This window comes from Agelaius phoeniceus, chromosome 18, assembly GCF_051311805.1.
Source record: "Agelaius phoeniceus isolate bAgePho1 chromosome 18, bAgePho1.hap1, whole genome shotgun sequence".
NCBI classification, from domain to species: Eukaryota; Metazoa; Chordata; class Aves; order Passeriformes; family Icteridae; genus Agelaius; species Agelaius phoeniceus.
In genome coordinates this window covers 10,601,820-10,617,833 of record NC_135282.1, presented here as the reverse complement: position 1 = coordinate 10,617,833, position 16,014 = coordinate 10,601,820, and the positions used below count along the sequence as shown (strand labels likewise).

General features: G+C 47.7%; 1 long non-coding RNA gene across 2 annotated transcripts in view; it reads left to right on the top strand.

Moving 5' to 3' along the window:
* LOC129128367 (uncharacterized) overlaps window positions 1-15,819 on the top strand; it is a 43,870-nt gene extending 28,051 nt beyond the window's left edge. Inside the window, exon 5 of one of the 2 annotated variants that reach the window (XR_013184625.1) lies at window positions 15,459-15,819. This is a non-coding gene — a long non-coding RNA (uncharacterized LOC129128367). Of the gene's footprint in view, window positions 1-13,169 lie in introns of both variants that reach the window. The other variant, XR_013184626.1, reaches the window with a different exon arrangement.
* The last annotated feature ends 195 nt before the right edge of the window (window positions 15,820-16,014 follow it).

Below are 16,014 nucleotides of genomic sequence, written 5' to 3'. Positions count from 1 at the left end.
TCCGGCGTGCTGGGTGCAGAGCCAGACACTGCCCTCCCATCCTCCTCCCCTCCCTCCCCCCTCCCCAGCAGCGCAGGGGTGCAGTGAGAAAATGTGCCAAAGAACAAGGGAGGTAACGCGGAGCCCCAGCTGTCCCGATGCGGGGGAGAAACACAAGCTTGCCCTAAGAAAATAGGGGCAAAAGGAGGGGACAATGGCCAGCCTGGGCTGCTGCCTTAAAAAGAAGGTGGGTGGTGGTGGTGAGGGCTGTTAGCCCAAAGTTTCTGAGCAGAGAGGAGACAAAATGGTACGTTTCCCAGGGATACAAGCTAGTAAAGTGCAGTGAGGTAAACCCTCCCCGTGGAGGGGAGAGGTGGAGAGGACAAAACAGGAGGCAGCAGGCAGCCGGCTGGGAGCAATTCATGGCCAACTCTCACTGGCTGTGCCACAAACATGTTCTTACAGCACACGGGGCACCTTGGGCCAAGCTTGCCACTGCTGCTGGCTTGTATAGCACCTCTTGTTGAGGTGACACCACTGTCTGGTGCAGGTGACAGCTCTGGCACACAGTGTGGCTGCATTCCTGGAGAGAGTTCAGGGGCAGGCTGGGGGCTGTACCCCCAGGACCTGCTCCAGGGATTCACTTGGGGTAGTTCTGGTGCTGAAGACACTGGACTGGAGCACCTAGCCAGTGGCCCAGCGACCTGGGGGGCTTGTGCTGTTGTTGCAGAGGGGCTGACACCAGCCTGCAGTCTTGCTGCCTACAGCCATTATTATGCCGAATACGAATCTGGCCTATTGTTCTTAAGGCTGTTTTCCATCGGTGAAGTAGCAGTAAGCAATCTGTGCTTTCAGACATGCTTTTGACTCAGCACGGCTGGGCTTGGATCCTCCGATGGTGTAAAGCAGCCCATCAGCTCACAGCATCACCTGTGACCCCGTTTAATGGTCCCACCGCTGGCAGTTATGTCCCGGTGCTCTGGGTCAGAGGAGCTGTATGATGACCACGGGCTGAGGCTGTGGCCAGGCAGAGGATCCTCTCCAGGTGCCACCAGGCCTGGCCACAGGGGTGGCCCCTGCATCCCAGGAGTTGGAGGGAGATGTCCTGGGGCAGCTGAAGCCAGGCTGGGTTTGCTTTGCAGAGAGGTCCTGGGTTTGCACCGGGTTTGTGCTTGTTTGAAGGGCAGGGACTGCTGAGCTCAGGTGATTAACATAACAATCCCGGAGCTCTGCCTTCATCCTGCGGCTAAAGCCTGGTTTGCTCAATCCAATTTCCAGCCTCTGCCCTTTCTTTAGCAGGCTAATTACAGCGTCAGGACAGTGGAAATGACCTTCTTAAAGTCACAGTGCCCCTCATCTACTTACCTGTCAAAACACAGGAGACAGAGCACTGGTATCATTCAGAGAAATAACATGTTTAGATACAATGAGTAAATGTACCAAAGTGCAGAGCTCTTCCCTGAAGTTCCCAGTGGAAACTTGGTGTGTTGTTACCAGTAGTGATGTGCATTTGTAAAGCTCTTTTCAAGCAAGGTCCACTGACCAGCAGAGCAATGGAGGTGCAGGTTTGTTCAAATTTAAAGAAGAGTAAGCGTGCACTATTACACTGATAAATGTGCAAATGCTCTCATCTCACACAGAAACCTGTGAGGGCACTGGGCTGGAAAGCTTCTGCAGTGCTGGCTTCTCTCATTAGTCATCCTAGCCTCATTCTGTCTGTAACACAGAGTGCCTGGCTCCAGTGCAGCTCTCCCTTCCTCCTGCACAAACTTGGATGTGGCCTGTGGGCCCAGAGAAGCTGTGAGTGCTCTGGTGGTTGGTCCTGCAGGTACTACAGCCCTGGCATGGGCTGGAGCAGGAGCCTGTGTATGGAGCCTGCCTGGGGACTGGAGCTTCAAATGAAACAGCATGAGAAGCTGCAATCTGCAGGAAATTCTTGGGCTCAGCACGATGCTGATGTGGCCCTTGACAGAGCAAAGGATGGGTGCTCCCAGTGTCCTTCCAAGGGCTTGTCCATTGGAGCAGAAACAGGTGATTTCCAAGGATGGCAGGGCTTGTTTTTGTTTGAACATTCTGAGCAGCTTTGTAAAGACCTGAGCTGTATGTGGCCTTCATATTCTTGAAACTGTCAGCAGCCACAGAAATCAGCCCCTTCACAGAGGATAACAGAAAGTAAAAGTTTGTGCCTGACCAGTAGCTTGGCACAGGATATTTCTGTTGTGGTCCTGTTGAAATTGTCAGTGATACCTTGTTAAGGCTAAGTTTTGCTTAGGATTGGTCTCATTTTGTGCCTCAAAAAGAAAGAGGCAATCTCCTGGTTGCAGGAGGACCTGTGAGGTGAAGCCAGTCTAATCGTGGAGCAGCCGTAGCTAAACTGCTTCTGGAGCTGAAAGGATGGTTTTGCTATCTCTCCTGCCTTGAAAGGAGGAAATATGGTGAGCATCATGAGGCTTAATGTAATGAAGCAGGCCAGGAATAAAATTAACTGGTTGGCTGATACAGATGTGTCAGTCACACTTTGCCCCAAAGCCACTGCTGATTGCTGAGATACCTGTCCCATCAGGCACTGAGAAGAGGTAGCAAAAAAAATTTCAATTCATGGCAGTCTTGGAGACCTGCTGCACACAGCAAATTTGATGCTGTGATAACTGACACTGTTTGTGACAGACAAATCTGTGGCTTGTGTAGTGAAGCAGTTCAGAAGTGCCTGCTGTCGCATACCAAGAGGTTGTGGAAATGGTACTTGCTAGGAAATATGTTGCAAGAGGATCCCAACTACCAAAGGCATCTACTGAAAGCCATAGGAGAGCAATGAGATATTTGAGAGTACTGGGAGATTTTTTTCCCCTGTTTTTTTTTTTTTTCCAAAGGCATAAATGGTCTGATTCTATTGAGAGCTACAAAAGAGGGGATTTTTGAGAAGCAAGGTGAAATCATGAAAACTAATACTCCAGCACTGAAGTATAAACTAAACATATCTGAAAGAGAAGAAAACAATTACAGGAAAGGCTGTTACTAGCAAACTGCTGGGAGGAGGGCAAATGCATCCAGGGCAACAAGTCTAGGATAAATATAAGGAACAGTCTTGGAGGCATGACCTTGCCCATCCTTACTGCAACAGCCTTTTCCTACATTTTGCTGCTGGGAAGATAGTAACAGGAGTTGTTCTATCTCAAGTGTGGAATGCAGGGTTGTAGGAAAACAGTACAATTGCTCAGTCCTGTGTAGAGTGATGTGGCTTTCCAACAGGGCAGGAATCTATGCACAATGAGATGGACTCACCCATGTTACTGTTGTTGATGGGGAGCAGCTGGTTGCTTCAAGTGAGTCAGATATAATTTGAAATTATGCCTGGAATTATATGAAGTATTTAAAACCCCTAAGATAAAAACTGAAATAAATCTGTTACCCGTAGTGCGGGTGTACTCTGAGAAGAGACAAACTGAAGCTCACAGGAAACATTTATTGAAAAGGAAAAATAATGTCTCTGCAATAGGATTTTTTTTGTTTGTATTTTCCTATGTGAGCTGTCCAAAGGAGACTTCCTTGTTGGAGGAAAGCCCTGCTGCTGCTGAAGGGCAGGACTCTCGTGGGTTGTCACTGGTCAAGTGGTGACAGTAGGCAGCTTGGCAGAGTCTGCATGTAGACTTTGGAGTACTAAAAATCAAGGCAAGTGCTGTGAGCTCTTCTCCATGTGTGGTTAAATGCTTTCTCTGTAGCTGGTGCCAGGCACTGTCATGGCCCACTGCTCACAAATGCCTTTGCCAGGTGGAGACCACGTCTGCTTTAGCTGGAGTTAAGGACCAAATGTGACTTTGTTTTCTGTGTCACTTCTAAATGATTCTTAGGCTCCTCTTTCAGGTAGGAGGTTTAGAAAATTGAATCCTATGATTTCAATGGGGGAATTCACCAGTCTCTCTTTTTTCCCCTGTGCTCTGAAATACATGAATAACCTGAGTGTATGATAGCTACCCTGTACCACAGCTATGCCAGTGGAGGATCTTGTGTTTCCCTCAGATTTCACAACACAGTAAGTTACTTGGATCAGTCTCTCAGAGAGAAGCCACCATGGGAGTGCTGTTTTCAGCATCCCACACTGTCCTCAAACAGAAGTCAGAGACCTCCTATTTGAGTTTTATAGTAATTGGTTGCTGTGCCACTGTTTTAGTGCCATGCTGTCTACAAGCAGAGATCGTGCAGTCTAATTTTGTAATGAAGAATTATAATAAAACAGTAGGCAGTGCTTCCTGCAAAAAATATCTCCTGCGTGTGGCTTTTTACAGGATAAACTGTCTGGCTTAAATATAGAAACAGTGTTCTTCTGTCAGGAACTCTAAATGAAAATGCATTTGAGTTGGTGTTTGCTGGCAGTGCATTTGGTATGTCATTCACTTACCTATCTAAATTCCAAGTGTAGTAGTTAAATCAACATTAATTCATTCTCCTGTGATGTATTGGACTGATGGAAATCATTACACATTTGGGAGATGTGTGTTCCACATCAGAGCATAGCAGTTGTCTGTCAGGGTCTGGCTTGCAGGTACCCAGGGTCCCTTCTGTACACCAGGCAGAGTCCTGAGCCTCCTGCAGCGTTGGCTGTGCAATCTCCTCAGCTCCTGATTACTCTCTTTTTTCTCACTCACAAGGACCTTGAGTCAGCTACGTCTGGGCAGGCTCTCAGTAACAAAACTTGTGTTTGAAAAGTGCTATGTCTGGCAAAACAAGCGGCAGCTCTTGTGAGGTCTTTCCAAGCAGGTTTCTCTCACTGCTGTCATTCCCCTTGCACATGCACCATGCTCCCCATACCCACCCCAGGATTTTCTTGCTTCCTTCTGGTGATTGACTGTTATTTTGAAGCACAGGCTTACAGAGCCAAGACAGAGGATCTCCAAGGGAAGTTTTAAGTGTTCAATAAAGGAAGGAATGCAGGGAGAAAAGAAAGCACCGACTGCAATGGCATCATTCTCTTTCCAGCATCCCTTTGAGGGTCTCCTGTCTTCCCTGCCTGCCTGTGACCTCCCTCCTCTTCCAACCAGGCTCTTTCTTTTTTCAGTCTTCCTCCTGCCCCTCACCCTCCTCATTCATTGATCTCCCTTTAGGCTTTATTAGTGACTCTCCCTCCCACCCTTTCTCTCCCTCAGTTTTTCTGATTCTCTAACATGAGACAATTGAATGAGGCCAGACTCCTAAGCCGAAGCTGGGGGTGAGAGGGAAGAGGCGTTAAGATTTAATGATATTGCCTCTTTAAGGAATCCCTAATTCCTAACACCCATCTCCTCCCCCACCTGAGAACCAATTAAAACTCAATGAATTCAAGTGGAGGCTTTTGTGCATCACATGTGCTTGACTAACAAAGCCTTCTCCATGCTGGAATAAAAGCTTCTATTCAGCAGCCAGTTTGTTCTAATTCAAATCACTTCCACTCCAGCATCCTCTCCTTCCTTGCTGCTCCTGAGTTCCCAGGCTGGGCTGCCACCCGCACAGCCCTGCCCAGAGCTTCATGTTTTACCTTGCAGAGTCCTACTGCAGTGAAGCAGAGGATGGGAGATGGCCTCCATATGGTTAACTGGGCAGTCCATGCTCATTGTGTCCCTGTTCCCAGGAGCCTCCTAGGCTGGGGATGAGCCCACGTGGTGCCCTGCAGGAGCTCCAGCCCTGGGAGCTGTCTGGAAAGGATTTCTTGTGGTGCCCTTGGGAAACAGCTCCTATGTGCAGAGTCCTCTGTGTGTAGACAGAAAATTGCCTTGTCTATGGTCAGAGCTCAGCCTTCCTTGAAATAAGTGAAAATCTTCTCTTTTTTTCTGTCACTGTGGGGGTCATGCCGATGTAGTGACACCTGAAGTAGCAGGGAAGTCCAAAAGCACACAAAGTCTATGAGAGTCCAAGTCGTTTGTACTTTCATCTTCCTCAGGGTATAAATTGCACTACCTGGGAACCTGAGGGTAACTTCTGTCCTTTATTGTGCCCTGAAAATGAGCTTGGATAATCTGGGGGATAGAATACATTTCATGCTATTCAACTACCAAATTTAGAAACCTCACTCGAAAGCTTTGCAGCTGCAGATCTGGAGCTTGGGTGGCTTTAAGTAGGGAGGTAATTCTCTGTCCAGATGTTAGCCAGGTAATCTTCCAGGTGTAAAACAGGCTCTGCTCAGAGCTTCTGCCTGTCCTTTACTGATCAGGGTTGCCTGAGCTGGTAGCAAAGCTGTGTGCATGACATTAACTGGGTTATCTTTTCTCTGTTCCTGCAGCCTCCTATTTGCAGAGATACTTTTGGATTTTTTTTTGCTCTTGTGAGAAATCTCTGGTAGAAGCAGGTTGAGCGCTTTGCTGTGATCGCAATGAGGTTTTTACTCCCTCTAATCTCTCCTGGGAGTGAGCTCCTACACTGCAGGCCAGCTGCCAAGGAAGCTATCTGCTCTGCTCCAGAGCCTTGTTCTGGTGGATGGCAGTTCCATTGCTCCTGAAACACATGCTTCTCTCAGGGAGCCAGGAAGGAGATAGCCAGCTCTTGGGTAGCTGGGACCTGTCCCACAAAGAGCTCTGACAACTGAGATGAGCTCTTGGAAGCTGGTTTCATTTTTCTAGAGGCACCAATGCTTAGAGGAGTGGTTTGGGTCTACGGGCAGTTAGGGAACTGTGATGTCTGACAGCAGAAATACTGTGTTTTGAACTCATCTGTAGTTTGTGGTGCTGGTAATTCTTCCTACCACACTGCTTTCAGCTGTCCAGCATGGCAGGGAACAAGTGTTAACACACCTCAGGGTGTGTTGCAGTCTTCTAGTCAACTTTTATGAAAGAAAGATTTGAACACCCCTTAGAAGTCCTGTTCCTTGCTATAGCTGTGGTCTCTCACATCTTACCAACAACCCCAACTCTGGCTATCAACTAGAGCTGAATATATTCTACTGTTTTCACAAAGTATGTTTGGGTCTATACTTGTCTGTCTCACTCATGTGTTTATAGATTTGGACATGGAACCTTCTTTTGATGTCAAAAACCTCTTACTATTGTGTAAATTGACATCAATTTTTCATCCAGATTTTTTTTTCTTTAAGTTGGCCTCTTGTTGCAGTGATGTGCAGAGTTAAAAGTAAAGAAAATGTGCTGTGGATGGATTATCCCTTAGCAAACCCAGCCCTATGTCTACATAAAAGCAAAAGAACAATGTCTGACAATATGCAAAATGCTTGGGGTGCTCAGACTAAGACATAAATTGTAAAGAACTGTTCATTAAATGACAAGTTAATTTCAGGTAATGCCATGTGGTGTCATGACAGTAGAATCTCTCCATCAGTATGGTGAAGGGGAAGAAGATCAGAATCAAAATCTGTTCTTCTGTTGAAAAAATTCTACTTTCCCTTGAGTTAGAGAGGGCTGATTATTTGGGGAAGATAAAAGTATTTCCCTTTACAGCTTTGAGTTATTTTCTGCAGCATGTTCTCTCTGAAGATCTTGAAACTTTTTTTTTTTTTTTTTTTGAGGTAGGAAGAAAACCCCTTGGTTTTCAAGTAGAAAAAGAGAATTTTCTTGGCCCAAATCACCTGGCCAATTTGTGAGAAAGAGGTAGGAGCAGCATAAACAACTAATGACTTCACTGAAGAGCTCACTCCTCTGGAGCCTCCTGTGAGATGGAGCTGCCCTGGAGCAGTGAGCAGTGCTCTAAGGTGGGGCCTGACAGTGCTGTTGCCTGCTCAGGGCCTGGCACAGCTTGGTTGGTCCCTAGGCCTGTCTGTAATAAACTCACTTAATTGAAGAGAGCAGGAGATCTGAGCTGCTGTGGTTGTGAGGCTCAGTGGGCAGAACAGCCCCTTCCTTCATGATGCAGCTGAACTCTCCCTGTGTCAAACACTGACCTTCATCTCAGGGGCCCTGCACTTTGTTCCTGTTTCTTGTTAGTGAAATGAGTTTGATGGTCTCAGACTTACTAGTAAATGGTCTCTACTTCAAAACAAAGTGCAGTTGGTTTGGCAGGAGAGTCCCAGGTCTGACCTGAAACTAAATTACAGCTGACCCTGAGACAGTGAGGCCCCTCCAGGTCAGGGACAAGGGCATTGTCAGGACACTGGGAGCTTGCACTGTAATTAGCAGCAAAGGTATCAAATACCTCTGTTTCCAGCATTCCTGTCCTTAAAGCAACACAGGCATAAAATCTTAATTTTTTTCCTACTGCAGCCTCACTAAAAACAAACCAAAAGGGAAGTAAGGCTCAACGAACTTCCACTGATTTGCTTTTTCTCTGTAAATCCCTCCCCATCTTACACTGTCTCCCACAATCCCTTGTTCTCCCAGCATCTGGGAGTGAACTTGCCACACACTGCATTGCTTTCAAGGCTCCAGAATGACCAGCACACTTGAGCATGCTTTGCCTGACAGCAGGAGTGTGTAAGAGCAGCTTTTCTACTTCAAAAACTTGTTTTATTCCAGAGCTGCTCTGCTAGCAGCTGTCGGTTCTATTCCCAGGTGTCTTCAAACACCAGAGAGGGAGGTCCTTTTAGATTCACCCTTGAAAATGTGATTTAAATACCCTTTCTGTTACAGGAACATTGTAGCATTTGAGAGAGTAGAACACTGGTTTCCTGGGTGTCCAGCAGAGTGGCAGTAAACAGAGCCAGGATGCCTGGCAGTTAAAACCATAGAGAAGGTGTAAATTACTGAGCCTTGTGCTTTCAGCCTGGTCACCTGTGCACTAACAATCCCAGACCTTGTGTGTGCACCATGGGCTTGTTTTGCAGAAAATGCTCTGTGCTGAGAGCTTTCCCAGGCCTTCTTTGGAAGAGGAATGTTTACTCTTCCCTAGCTTCTTTCAAACATTTAAAATCAGTGGGAAGTTTTGGAAGATGCCTCACTATTTCCATCCATCACAAGTGGGCAGGTTCCAAAGCCCAGGGTGTCTGTGAAGGAGTACACGTGATTACGTCCAGAAGGGAAAGGCTAGAGCAGGGCAGGACATACTGCACAGGGATTCCAAAACCACCCATATAATCAGATTACAAGTCCAGTGAGTCAAGATGTCTTAAACCAGAGTATGATCCCTCTCTTTCACGTGTAACTCATGAGAGTCCTTTCTTCTGATGTCTCTAAAAAGGCACTGATCATTCCTGCAAAAAGGAGTGCAGAATTGCTCATTGAATAATTGGGAATATGGCATGGAGATGGAACTAAAATCTTAAACACATTTTTGTCTCAGCCTTAAGTATTTTTTAATGTTACTATGCTAATATTACTTAAATATTTAATATTACTATTCTCCATTTTGATTAATGTATCTGACAGAAACTTTGAATTGTAGAGGTTACTGTTTCATTCATACTTTTACTAAAGGGATGGTTTCAGTATACATTTCACACCTCCACTGTGAGAGAGGTTTCCTGCTGCTCCTCTGTGTCCCTGCTTTTGAAGGAGTATCTCCATGTTGTCTGTCTTAGCCTTGGCTAAATAATGCCCTGGCCAGCTACTTTGGAGGGGGCTGGTCCTTAGCACTGTTGCAGTGCCTTGGCCACCAGCCAGCTGGGAGCTCTGAGGAACAGTTTGTGAATCACTACTTACTCCTGGTGGGAAAAGGGTCAGTGACTCAGTTTACTTCAGCTCATGGAACTGCATGGGCATGAGGTAGGTGGGGAGATTTCTGCCTGGAACCAAAAAAACCTCAACAAACCAAAAACCCAACAAACCTCCAAACATCCCCCCCCCAAAAAAACCAACCAACAAACCGCCCCCCGCTTTCCCCCAGAAAACCCAAACAAAACCAAAAAAGCCCAGATAAAAGAAAATGGCATAAGGGACCCTAAGGTAGCAAAATCAGCCTTGAGGGAAATCCACAGCAGGCAAAGGCGTGAAAAGATAAATGCTTTAAGGCTGTGAAAAGTGAGAAAAAGATGGGCAAGGATGGACAAGTAGCAGCATGAGCAAAGTATTTCCCACTAGACTGTGAGCAGTGCAGAATGAGAGCTTCTCTTCAGTTAGAGGTCAGCTCACAGGGTGTGTGGGCAGGGCAATCGCTGTGTCTTGGGACCAAAGAACAGATCTTGAGCCTTTTCTAGTTCCAAACACATTTAAAAGCTGGTGAAGATTGCTGAAACGAGAGTATTTAGTAACAGCCATCTCATTTCACATTCCCTAGCCTGGAAGGATTGGGAGCCTGTAAGCCTGAGTAAAGACGTGCCCTGGGGTGAGGGAAGCCCTTCCTCTCTGGGGGACACCACTCCTGCTCCAGAGCATCTGTGCTGGGTGCACTGGTGTAGAAAACCAGTTCTGAGTATAACACACACTGGGTGAGTTGTGCCTTGCAGTAGCCTGTTCTACAGCAACAAGAGAATGACCAGAGACCACTGACCACGAGTGCACCTGGACCCTGGCAGGCTCTCGCCTCCTTTCCCCTTCAGCAGGGAGGAGGCTCAGGCAGCAGTGACGTGTAAGAGCAGCTAAGCCTCTCCTGCAATCTGAGCATGGCAGCTTTGCCTGGGAAGACACTGGTGTCCGTCTTGATTAGGATGTGATGCCTGATGTAAGTCATGTGACAAGTACAAACAAAATACCTTGGCAAAACCTTGGGGAACCAGGACAGGCTGAGCTGCTTAGGAAGATTTACAGGGTGTATTTCTGTCCTGTATACTTGCCTTGGTCTGAACCTTTCTCATCTCAGGAGCTCCAGCATGCACCCTGGATTTTAAAGATTCTCTTTTCTGTTCTTTCCTCCAAATAATCTGCAAACCTTCTCAATGTTGTGCTGTTAAGTTTAACAGTTACTCAGCCCCAGTTACTTTACACCATTTTAGTACCTGGATGCTATAATGTCATCCTCTGAGAAGTGCCATTGGGATTTGTGGAGCAGAGGTCCCATAATCTTAGATTAGAAAATAAGTCTTGAAGAAATGGGAGAGTTAAAAGCCAGTGCGAGTGCTGTAGCAGAGTAGGAAATCGATTATATCCTGAAAGAGAGGGGATGAAGAAACAGCTTCTGCTTGCTCAGCTCCTGTTCATGTGTTGAGCCAAAAGTTCTCTGTTTGCTCCTCTGAGTGCTTCCTTCTGGTGCTGCTCTGGGACAGTGCCAGGACCCAGATTTCTGCCTCCTGCAAGCATCTCAGCAGGGAATCCAGTGCTTCCCTTGAGTCCTGTTCTCCCCCTTGTTCCTCTATTCTCTTGGACTTGACCTTCTTTAAGGCAGATTTTAGAGGTCCTTGACATGGTGCTGACTCCATGCCCAGATTAATAATTCACACACACGTCAGACCTGCAGAGGATGTGCAGGTGCAGGGTAGTGCAGCATCACTGCCTGGGGAGCTGCTGCTGGAGGCCCAGCACCCTGGGCAGCCGGGCACAGCCCTGTCCCTGCAAGGAGACATTGCAAACATGTGCTGGCTGTGCTGGTGTGTTTGGGGCTCACCCTGCCCCCCTTCCACTGGGATACAGGATTTTAAATTCAGAACTTTAATACTTTGGTAAAATGTTAGTATGCAAATCCCTTTTGTATAAGGTGTCTGGCAGCTCTCAAATGTGACTCAGAACTTTTTCTGTTACCCCTCTTCACACAGCTCTTTCCCAAATGTCTTCTCAGTCTTCTGGTATTTGGTGAGCCTGGCCCCATGCTGCACTGTCACTTGCCCTGATATGAACCCATGGACCAAACCCCTAAATTTCTCTGTTACTCCTCTTCTTTAGGCTCCATCTATGCATGTAATGTGCAAGAACAAAACAGGATATAATCACCAAACTGACATTTGTTTAATTTATTCTTCAAAATTTTATTGAATGGTAATTCCCCAGCCTTCCTGGCTCCCCGCTCCCATCTTCAGCCATCCTTATAGTTGCTAGTTTCTCCTGATATCTAAAATTTATCTCTTTCTGTATCAACTAAACCTATTGCCTTACCTTCACTGAGCATTAGAAACAATTTAATCAATCTTCTTTAAAAGAGTCCAGCACATCTGGTGGATTTTGCTTGCATCCATCCTCATATCTCTTTTCTAATGGTGGGGAAATGAGTCCCTGTGTACCCCACCATGGGAAGCTCTGAGCTTCCAGGTGAGGAGGGGAAGAATGAGAGGCAATGTTCTGCTTCTCAGCTGGGGAAGAGCTTCCTGACAGTGGATGCTCTAAGATAGGTCCCTTCTCCATAGGAAGTGAAGACTGGGAAGGGGTTAGGTAGGAGAAAGGACAGAGCAGAAAGCAGTGCCTGATGGAAGGCTGGGACAAACTCTAAGAGGTTATAGAGGGAAGGTGGAGCTCAGGGCACTTTCAAGGAGAGAGGTCTCATTTTTCAAATCTGTTATTGCTTTCTGTCACTTTATAGCAGTCTTTGGAGTATTAAAAAAAAAAAAAAAAGGGAAATGAAAATGTTTCCCTCTGCTCCTTGGGGAGGGGGGTCCTTTGCAGGCTGCTGCAGGAGGTGGGACCTGGCTGCTGGGCACACTCCATGCATGGAACAGCTCCTGTGTTACAGCTCAGCAGCCAGGGCTTCCTCCCTCTTTGCTGGACTGATTTAGACAGGATCATGGAGACTAGACGCCACGTAGTAGTTTTTGGAGTTTGTAGAGAGGGAGAATAGCAGGCAGGGCTCTCTGATTTTTCCCTTAGCCATCATTTCCAGGACAGCGGGTGGAAGCCTGCAATCTCCTACTGTCCTTCAGAGACCTCTCTCTGGGTTTGCTATTTTATGCTGAATCCCTACACTGAATTTACTACTCTGCAAGTTCTCTTGATGCTTTATTTTTCATTCCCTGCAGACTTCTTTCCCTTTTTTTCCCTGTGAGGCTCCAATTCCTCTTGCTGCTTTGTGGTAATTGGGGGTGGTCTCCTCCTTCCTTCCTCACTCCTTTTGCAGTTATCCCAGCTATCTCTATTTACTCTTGCTATCCCCTTTCTCCTGCTCTTTATTAACACCTATGTTTCTCTTGCATGCCACCCTGTTCCTCTTCTGTATTCCCACCCATCCTGTTTTTCAGTGCTCTGCACCATGTAAACCCCCATGAATCTTGCTCCCTGAGGTTTCTTATAAGAATTAAAGAAGTCCTTGGTGCATTTGCAGTTATTCGTCTCTTCCTATTGCTGACTCTGTCCCTCCCCCCACCTGAGTGGAATCTAAATAATTTAATTTCCCTAAATAGCTCCTCTCTGCCTGTGTGCCTGACTCTTGCCCCAAGCCAGCTCCTGCCAGGCAGGTAGTTGCTGGAGCAGTGGCTTCCCTTCCAGGTAGACACCCCTGGCTGCCTCATGCATGGCCTAGCAGGATTTTGCCATCAGCCCTTCCAGAGGGTCAGCATCCTTCCCGAAGCAGGCGTGAGAACCACCAGAAGGCACTGCCAGAGCCAGGCAATGCCCCCAGGCTGCCCATGGAGCCACAGTTAATACCTGCCAGGTTTGCATCTTCAGCACTGTAATGCAAGTGTTACAAAAATTATTTCAATTCCAGTTCAAATTTGTTTATTAACTGTCCAAACTAAATGAAAAGCAAAACTTTTCATGGTTCCTGACTGCCAAAACCTCCCAGCAAGAGACAGGTCTCCAAGACAATCTCTCCCTAAGCTTTATAGGATGAGGGAGGAAAAGAGGCGGCTGCTCTCCCTGACCCTCCCCTAACCTCCACATTTTGGAACCTCCCTCTCCCCATGAATAACTCCAGTGTCTGCCACTGGTGCTGGGCAGAGCTTTGCCAATCATCCTCCTCAGCAGGAAGTGGACATGATTTTGATAGTGTCACTCTACCGCACATGAGACACTGAATAGCAGCAAGAAAACTGAGCAGTTTTGTTAATCTCGCTGGTGTTTGGCAACCTCTCAGCAGCAGCCACAGAGGCACTACAGCTGTCTGTCTGCAGCCCCAGGAATACAATGCTGCATTATTTTATATTCGGCAGATCATCTTTCCAATCATAAGGTCTGGAATGTTTTATATGTTTACTTCTCCGTGAGGAAAGCTTCCTACTGTCACTAATCAGCGGATTTTTCAAGACCCACTGTCCTGTGCATTACAGAGATAAATGAATTGATACTTACAAAGCACTTGGGGGTCCTAAGGTGGAAATACAAAATATGTGTATGTTTTGGAAACAACCTTGGAATAAGTTACATGGTAGGTTACTGTGTCATTGCCAGTGATGCAAGTCCAACCACATTCTCCACCCAAATCTTCCTGAAGGCTCATTTTTTTTCCTCTGGTCTTCACAGATGTTAACTCACATTGATCCTGTTCTCCCCTCTCCAATATTATTTTGGTGGAGAAAAAGTAAATAAAATAATAAACATTTAAAAAAGACAATGAAGCATTTTAACAGTGTCCCTCAGAGTGTTCAACCTGTACTGTCTTAAAAATAGCACGTTTAAAATTATAGTAATGCACTGGTAGCAAACCAAGAGATGTTATCTTTTAGTGAGTCCAACACTGAGCTCTTGTTTCTTATTTTTTTCCCCCTCTTGTTTTTAATTAGGATTAGTAGTGGGCCTAGGTTGGGCAATAACGGAACATAAAACCTGTGTCAGGTAACTTGAAATTGTTAGTTAGTTCCCCCTTTAAAGTATTTGCCTCCCAAATGGGAGAGAGCAGGTGCTGGGAAGGAGCAAAACATCCCTGAGTCTGGGCAGTGTGGCAGGTGGCTCTGGTAGCCCAGCTTTGTCCAGGTTTCTCAGGAGGTGCAAGGGGAGATGGCTGGGGTGCTGCCCCAGCACCGCTGCTTCCACTGGCTCTGCACTCCTGCCGTCACTGCCAGCTGCAGTACCACCTCTGTCTGTCATTATTTATATTTCCCTGCTGCACCAGCCCTGCTGCCTCCCAGGGCACCTCCACCCAAATGATGACTTCAGCCCTGTGGAATGAAGAGTGGGTTATTCTGGAGAAGCAGCTCAGCCTGGACCGGTGGCAGCAGGAGCTGGGATGCTGCACAGCTCAGCTCCCAGGGGCAGCTCCCAAGGCTCTGGTGCTGAGTGTGTTGCTGTGCCCAAGCACAGGGCCAGGACACAGGACAGGATCCTGAACCAGCTCAGGAAATGGGGTGGGTGAATGGTGGTTTGGCAGAGCTAAGGGGCAGAGGATAAACTTACTCAGAGTTGCAGCCCATCTAACAAAGATACTGTTGCAAAGTATTGTTATAACTAAGGTGTAGTGGTTCCTCTCCAGGAAGGAGAGGATGTGTACTGGGACGTGGAAGAACAGTCGTGAGAGAAGGGGAAGAAAGGTCAAATGAGGATGGCACTGACCTGAGCTGTCAATACCTTGCTTTAAGCAGTGAGAGGGTACAGGGGGGACCCATGCTGGAAGGAGCAGAGCCAGGGATGCCTGTGGGAAGTATTTGGCATCACAGTAGCTTATGCCTGGAATCCAGTGATACCCTCTTGACATGAGAAGGGGTCACAGCACTGACACCAGAGGTTTTGAGCACTGCTCTGTTCTGATTTGCCACAGATGCAAACAAATGCCTTCTCCCAGAAGGATGCTTGGTACAGTCAGGCAAAATTTCAGCTCTCCTCTTGACTCCAACTTTACAGGTATTTCATTTGTTCCTTGCTGAGCTCCTCCAGCCACCCGGGCTAGGTTGCCCAAGAGCAGAGGCAGAGTGCACAGACCTGCTCGAGAAGCAGTATGTGAATGAACTTGTGTGGCAGTGGAACTCGAATGGAGCTCCGCACGAGTCTGTCAGCCTGAATGAGTAAGAAACTGCGCGGTGCCTTGGGGACCAGCCTACCCCCTTCCCACTGAGCCGCAGGCAGAGAAGAGCGGCCGGGCTGTGCATACCTGGTGCTGCGGGGCTCTACGGGGCTCCGCGGTGCCCGGCAGCAGCTCTGCCCCGGGTCCTGCAGCCTGGGCACTGCCGTGCGGGGCAGCGAGCGGCGAGGCCAGGAAGCCCCTGACCCCTGCAGGGTCCCCGTGGGCTGCCAGGGGACACGGAGGTACCAGGGCTCTGAGAAGGCGCCTCGACTCCCCGCGGCCCGGTCGGGATCCCGGGGTGAGCAGGGCAGTCCTGGTCCCGACCTGGAAGCACCCTCGGCGGCGGCGAAACACCGGGAGGAACAGGGCCGGGGTCTCCGGGGTCCGCCGCAGCGA